Genomic DNA, 8,164 nt, shown 5'->3' with positions numbered 1-8,164 from the left:
TTCATTATTTGCTTTTTGGTCATCTCAGCACCTAATCTGTTCTCCAATCTCCTAACATATTCCACCATATTAAGCTCTTCCCTGAAATCCAAACACTGAACTATTACATCAGGACCCACGAGTATAGACTATTATGTTTTCGTTGGTATTTGTTGTCTCATCACATGCATGAAATAACATCTTACTCAACAATCATCTAGTTGTGTTTTTTATAAAAGAGAGACACTGTTCAAAGATACTGTCTTCAGATCAAATGAGATCAGTCACTCAGTCGTGTCCGACTCTTTGCGACCCCATGAATCACAGCACGCCAGGCCTCCCTGTCCATCACCAACTCCCGGAGTTCACTCAGACTCACATCCATCGAGTCAGTGATGCCATCCAGCCATCTCATCCTCTGTCATCCCCTTCTCCTCTTGCCCCCAATCCCTCCCAGCATCAGAGTCTTTTCCAATGAGTCAACTCTTCGCATGAGGTGGCCAAAGTACTGGAGTTTCAGCTTTAGCATCATTCCTTCCAAAGAAATCCCAGGGCTGATCTCCTTCAGAATGGACTGGTTGGATCTCCTTGCAGTCCAAGGGACTCTCAAGAGTCTTCTCCAACACCACAGTTCACAAGCATCAATTCTTTGGCGCTCAGCCTTCTTCACAGTCCACCTCTCACATCCATACATGACCACTGGAAAAACCATAGCCTTGACTAGATGGACCTTTGTTGGCAAAGTAATGTCTCTGCTTTTGAATATGCTATCTACGTTGGTCATAACTTTCCTTCTCAGATGAAAAAAATTTGCTTGCCTGAATTAATCATTGGAATCAAGTGAATCTTTGTGGTTCAAGATTTATTTTGTAAACATCATTATTTACATTAATTATAGAACTTAACATAAAGCTTATAGCTGTCAGTATTACAAACCAGCAAGTTGATATGTAAATACTACAGTGACTAACACGCAATTATTGAGGAAAGGAAGGTCTGTGGAATTGAAGACAATTTTTAAAGTATGAAAAATTTATGACCCATGCAGATATAAAAATCCAGATGTGTTAAAGACTATATTTTAATTCAATTCATTCAGTAAGCAAATCAAGCCACTGTTATAACTCATACAAAAGATAATTCAGAGGACCAATATAATAAAAAAAGGTCAAAGACAATGAGCAATAGAGGGTGTGCTTAATGTAGATAATGCATAGTTGTAAAATATTTCAAAGACCATAATATACTAGACCCAGATAACCTAGAGAAACACAAAGATGACACAGAAGAAAGAAGATCTCTTTCTTCTAGGCAACACAGAAGATCAGTTTTTTATTGAAGTACATTTATTTTTTCTTTAGTGAAAAGAAGGACAAGATGACAGTAAATTTCTCAACACTTTAAAGCATCAGAACAATTTGCTAGGTGAATTATATCTGTAGTTATAGAGCTGTATCAATGAGCCAATTAAAGAGCTTTAGGAGAGGGGGTTAGGCATTTTTGGGGCTCCAAAATCACTGCAGATGGTGATTGAAGCCACAAAATTAAGAGACGCTTACTCCTTGGAAGGAAAGTTATGACCAACCCACTCCATTGTTCTTGCCTGGAGAATCCCAAGGACGGGAGAGCCTGGTGGGCTGCCATCTCTGGGGTTGCACAGAGTCAGACACGACTGAAGCAGCTTAGCAGCAGCAGCAGAAAACATATTCAAAAGCAGAGACATTACTTTGCTAACAAAGGTCCGTCTAGCCAAGGCTATGGTTTCTCCAGTAGTCATGTATGGATGTGAGAGTTGGACTGTGAAGAAAGCTGAGCACCGAAGAATTGATGCTTTTGAACTGTGGTGTTGGAGAAGACTCTTGAGAGTCCCTTGGACTGCAAGGAGATCCAACCAGTCCATCCTAAAGGAGATCAGTCCTGGGTGTTCTTTGGAAGGAATGATGCTAAAGATGAAACTCCAATACTTTGGCCACCTCATGCAAAGAGTTGACTCATTGGAAAAGACTCTGATGCTGGGAGGGATTGGGGGCAGGAGGAGAAGGGGACGACAGAAGATGAGATGGCTAGATGGCATCACCGACTCAATGGACATGAGTTTGAGTGAACTCCGGGAGTTGGTGATGGACAGGGAGGCCTGGCGTGCTGCAATTCATGGGGTCGCAAAGAGTCAGACACTATGAGCAACTGAACTGAACTGAACTGAGGAGAGGGGGAGAATCAAGATGGCAGAGGAGTAGGAAGTAAAATCACCTTCTTCCACAGAAACATTGAAAATACAAATGGAAAGATTCACACAGAACAGCTACTGAACATTGACAGAAGACCTCAGATCTCTGAAAAAACAAGAAAACTTCCATGTAATCAGGAAAGAACCAAAGGAAGAAAAAAAAGAAGTAATCAGTACTGTGCCCCAGGGAGGCAGCTGTGAAGGAGGAAAGGTTCCCACCGCTCTGGAAGTCTTCTTATCAGCAAGGAGATCAGCCTGGACAGATGGGGAATTTCAGAGCCTTAAAGGAGAGAGCAACAACCAATCTGTGGAAGGCGTAACAGTGAGTAACCTGCCCAGAGGGTCAACAGCACAACCCGGCTCCCCACAACCTAGACAGTCCTCTGTTGGTAGGGGTGAGAAGCACATGCTTATGCTCAGATTCAAGAGCTCAGTCCCAGGGAGAGGACCAGGGTTGTATGTGGAAACAGCTGAAGAGTTCAGGCTGTAGCAACTGAGCGTGTACTAGGAAGAAGCCTGGGCCTGCCAGAGAGGTGAGGCACCATTATTGGGAGGTGCACAAGGAGAGGGGTGGGACCATTGTAAAAGTGTCTTTCCCTGTGAGAGCTCTCAGGCGCAGAACACCTCCTACAGGAGCTTTGGGGATGGGCACAAGTCACCACTGCCATCTTGGGCTCCAAAGATGGGCACTGGCTACCTCTTCCAGAACACAAGCAGATGCCAGGCTCCACATCTGTGGACCCAGAAGGGTATGGGCAGTTCCCACCACTACAAATTTCAAATTTTGCCACTGAGCCCCAGGACCACCTCCTCCACTGACCCAAACGGGCACAGAGAACTTCCCAAACTAGCAATTCCACCAACAGGTCACAGAACCTGCCCACACTGACCCAGAAAGGAGCTGACAGCTCTGACCTTTAGGAATTCCACCAGTGGGTCCCAGGATTTGCCTACACTGTCCTCAAATGGCAAGGAAACTTCTGACTAGGGAATCTACCCGTGGGTGCTGGGACTTGCCCTCCAATCCTGGGATATTTCCCCTACTAAGTCCATCAGTGAGTGCTGGGACCTGCCCCATTTTCCCAGGTTTATGAGGAAAGCTCTCACTATTAGGAAATCTGTCAGTGGATATTGGGATGCACCCTGCTGTCCCAGGAAGGCATGGATAACTCCTCCAACTAGGAGGCACTGAAACCATAGCTGAGCCCCACTGGCTCTGTGACTAAGGAAGAAGAGTTGAAATCTCTCCTTGTAGCTGCATGAAACTCCTTTGATGGCTTCCTAAATTCAGTGGTTACAAAAGATCTGAAAGAATAAATATCCTAGGAGCTGGAATAGGTCTGACTTTACCAGCTGTGGGCTTTGTGGGCATGTACACATAGAGATTAGGTCATGCCAGAACTTGAGCTGCTTCCATAGCTGGTCCAGGTGCATGACTACTGAAGTCCTGGGTCCTTATCTCAGTGGATCTGTGCCAGTGTCCTGGTGAAAACAACACCTGAGAGTCACCAAGGCCAAATTCAGGCATACCCACAGGTAAGATGAGACTGAGAGCAATGCCAACAACAGTATACTTTGTGAGCTTACACAAGATGAAAAAGGAACACTGCAGAGTATATTCACAAATGAATGGCTCCAGAGGAGGAATATTCAGTGGCTTTTCTCCCAGTGGAAGTGCTCTAATACAACATACCTTGTGCCACAGATTAAAATGACAGCTAAGAAACAGATCAGGGGGCCTCTACTACAACAACTAGGGAGCAGACCTCACTCCTGATAGGGCAGTGACAAGCAAAGAGCAAATGGGAGGCCATGCTCAATATCCAGGGCAGGCCCTCATCACTACAACACCAATCAAACCCCCTATTAAGAGGATAGTGCCACAAACGTCTGGATCAACCTCACACACCAGGGATCAGACATCAGAAGCAAGAGGAACTACAATAGTGCAGCCTGCAGAAAGGAGACCACAAACTCAGTAGGTTTAACAAAATGAGGTGACAAAGAAATACGTTTCAGACAAAGAAGCAAAATAAAAACCGACAAAAACAACTAAATGAAGAGGAGATAGGCAATCTACCTGAGAAAGACTCAAGAGTAATGATAGTAAATATGATCCAAGATCTCAGCAAAAGAATGGAGGCACAGGTCAAGAAGATACAAGAAAAGTTTAGCAAAGACTTAGAAGAACTAAAAAACAAACAAACAGAGATGAACAATACAATAACTGAAATGAAAAATACTCTAGGAGGAATCAGTAGCAGAATAACTGAGATGGAAGAATGGATAAATGACCTGGAAAGACAGAATGGTGGAAATCTCTGCTAAGGAACAGAATAAATAAAAAAGAATGAAAAGAAATGAGGACACTCTCAGGAGATCTCTAGGACAACACTAAACACACTTTTTTTTTTCTCAGAATAAGAAGAAAGAGAGAAAGGGCCTGAGAAAAAATTTGAAGAGACTATAATAAAAAAACTTCCCTAACATAGGAAAAGAAATAGTCATCCAAATCCAGGAAGTACACAGCGTCTCATACAGGATAAAGCCAAGGATGAAAACACCAACACATATTAACCAAACTATAAAAAATTAAATAAGAAGGAAAAAATACTAAAAGCAACAAGAGAAAAGCAGCAAAAAATATACAAGGGAACCCCCATAAGGTTGTTATTTTTCAGTTGCCCAGTCGTGTCTGACTCTTTGCAACTCCATGGACTGCAGCACGCTAGGCTTCCCTGTCCCTAACCATCTCCTGAAGTTTGCCCAAGCTCATGTCCATTGCACTGGTGATGCCATCCATCCATCTCATCCTCTGATGCCCCCTTCTTCTGCCCTCAATCTTTCCCAGCATTAGGGCTTTTCCAATGAGTTGGTGGTTGGCATCAAATGACCAAAATACTGGAGTTTCAGCTTCGGCATCAGTCCTTCCAATGACTATTCAGGGTTAATTTCCCTAAAGATTGACTAGTTTGATCTCCTTGCTGTACAAGGGACTTCCAGGAGTCTTCTCCAGCACCAGAGTTTGATGGCATCAATTCTTTAGAGTTCTGGCTTCTTTACAGTCCAGCTCTCACAACCATACGTGACCACTGGAAAGACTATAGCCTCGACTATATGGACCTTTGTTGGCCTAGTAATGTTTCTGCTTTTCAACACACTATCTAGGCTTGTCATAGCTTCCTGCCAAGAAACAATCATTTTCTGGTTTCATGGCTGCAGTCACCATCCACAGTGATCTTAGAACTCAAGAAATGGGAATCTGTCACTACTTCCACATTTTCCCCCTCTATTTGCCATTAAATAATGGGGCCAGATGCCATGATCTTAGCTTTTTTTAAAAAAAAATTTAGCTTTAAGCCAACTCTTTCCCTCTTCTCCTTCACCCTCATCACCAGGGTCTTTAGTTCTTCTTCACTTTCTGCCATTAGGGTGGTGTCATCTGCATATCTGAAGTTGTTGAGGTTTCTCCCACCTATCTTGATTCCAGCTCATAACTCATCCAGCCCAGCATTTCTCATGATGTGCTCAGCATATAGTTTAAACAAACAGGGTGACATCAGACAGCTGTTATACTCCTTTCTCAATCTTGAGCCAATAAATTGTTCCATACAGGGCTCAAAATATTGCTTCTTGACCTGCATACAGTTTTCTCAGGAGACAGTTTGGATGATTTGGTATGCCCACCTCTTTAAGAACTTTCCACAGTTTGTTATGATCCACACAGTCAAAGGCTTTAGTGTAGCCAATGAAACAGAGGTAGATGTTTTTCTGGAATTCCCTTGCTTTCTCTATGATCCAGAGAATGTTGGCAATTTGATATCTGGTTGCTCTTCCTTTTCCAAACCCAGCTTGAACTTCTGGAAGTTTTTGGTTTGCATAATGCTGAAACCTCGCGGAAAATTCTGAAAGAGATAAGAATACCAGACCATCTGACCTGCCTCTTGAGAAACCTATATGCAGGTCAGGAAGCAACAGTTAGAACTGGACATGGAACAACAGACTGGTTCCAAATAGGAAAAGGAGTACATCAAGGCTGTATATTGTCACCCTGCTTGTTTAACTTATATGCAAAGTACGTCATGAGAAATGCTGGGCTGGAGGAAGCACAAGCTGGAATCATGATTGCTGGAAGAAATATCAATAACCTCAGATATGCAGATGACACCACCCTTATGGCAGAAAGTGAAGAGGAACTAAAAAGCCTCTTGATGAAAGTGAAAGAGGAGGGTGAAAAAGTTGGCTTAAAACTCAACATTCAGAAAACTAAGATCATGGCATCTGGTCCCATCACTTCATGGGAAGTAGAAGGGGGACAAAGTGGAAACAGTGTCAGACTTTATTTTTGGGGGGCTCCAAAATCACTGCAGATGGTGATTGAAGCCATGAAATTAAAAGACGCTTACTCCTTGGAAGGAAAGTTATGACCAACCTAGATAGCATATTCAAAAGCAGAGACATTACTTTGCCCAAAGGTCAGTCTAGTCAAAGCTATGGTTTTTCCAGTGGTCATGTATGGATGTGAGAGTTGGACTGTGAAGAAAGCTGAGCGCTGAAGAATTGATGCTTTTGAACTGTGGTGTTGGAGGAGACTCTTGAGAGTCCCTTGGACTGCAAGGAGTTCCAACCAGTCCATCCTAAAGGAGATCAGTCCTGGGTGTTCATTGGAAGGACTGATGCTGAAGCTGAAGCTCTAATACTTTGGCCACCTCATGCGAAGAGTTGACTCATTGAAAAAGACTCTGATGCTGAGAGGGATTGGAGGCAGGAAGAGAAGGGGACAACAGAGGATGAGATGACTGGATGGCATCACTGACTCAATGGACATGGGTTTGGGTGAACTCTAAGAGTTGTCGATGGACAAGGAAGCCTGGCGTGCTGCAATTCATGGGGTCACAAAGAGTCGGACACAACTGAGGCACTGAACTGAACTGAACTAAACTGAAGCCTAGCATACAAGATTTTAAGCATGACCTTACTAGTACTAGATATGAGTGCAATTGTCTGATGGTTAACACATTCTTTAGTACTACCCTTCTTGGGAATTGGGATGAGGATTGACCTTTTCCAGTCCTGTGGCTTGGTCTTCCAGATTTGCTGACATGTTGAATGCAACACCTTGATGGCATCATACTTTAGGGTTTTAAATAGTTTTATTGGAATTCCATTGCATCCATTAGTTTTATTAACAACAGTGCTCCCTAAGGCCCGCTTGACTTTGCACTCCAGAACGTCTAGCTCTGGGTAACTGACCACACCATCCAGTTCATTAAGATCTTTTTTGTACAGTTCTTCCATGTATTCTTTCTATCTCTTCTTCATCTCTTCAGTGTCAACGAGTTCTCTCTACTGTTTCTGTCCTTTATTTTGCCCATCTTTGGGTGAAATGTTCCCTTGATATGTCCAATTTTCCAAAAGAGATCTCTAGTCTTTCCCCTTCTGTTGTTTTCTTTTAGTTTTATGCACTGTTCATTGAAGAAGGCCTTCTTGTCTCTCTGTGCGATTCTTTGGAACTCTTTGTTTAGTTGGATGCACTTTTCCCTTTCTCCATTTCTTTTCATTTCTCTTCTTTATCCAGCTATTCACAAAGTCTCCTCAGATAACCACTTTACCTTCTTGCTTTTCTTTTTCTTCGGGATGGTTTTGTTTGCTGCTTCCTGTACAATATTACAGACCTCCATCCATAGTTATTCAGATCTAATCCCTTGAATGTATTCATTACTTCCACTGTATGTTCATAGGAGATTTTATTTAAGTTGTATTTGGTTGGCCTAGTGGTTTCCCCCACTTTCTTTAGTTTAAGCCTGAATTTTCCTATGAGGAGCTGATTATCTGAGCCACAGTCAGCTCCAGGTCATATTTTTTTTGACTGTATGCAGCTTCTCCATCTTTGGCTACAAAGAACGCAATCAATATGATTTAGGTATTGACCCAAATTATAGGTGATGTCTATGTGTA

The sequence above is a fragment of the Bubalus kerabau genome, chromosome 2, assembly GCF_029407905.1.
Source record: "Bubalus kerabau isolate K-KA32 ecotype Philippines breed swamp buffalo chromosome 2, PCC_UOA_SB_1v2, whole genome shotgun sequence".
In the NCBI taxonomy this organism is placed as follows: domain Eukaryota; kingdom Metazoa; phylum Chordata; class Mammalia; order Artiodactyla; family Bovidae; genus Bubalus; species Bubalus kerabau.
Note: the sequence above shows the minus strand (reverse complement) of the source record.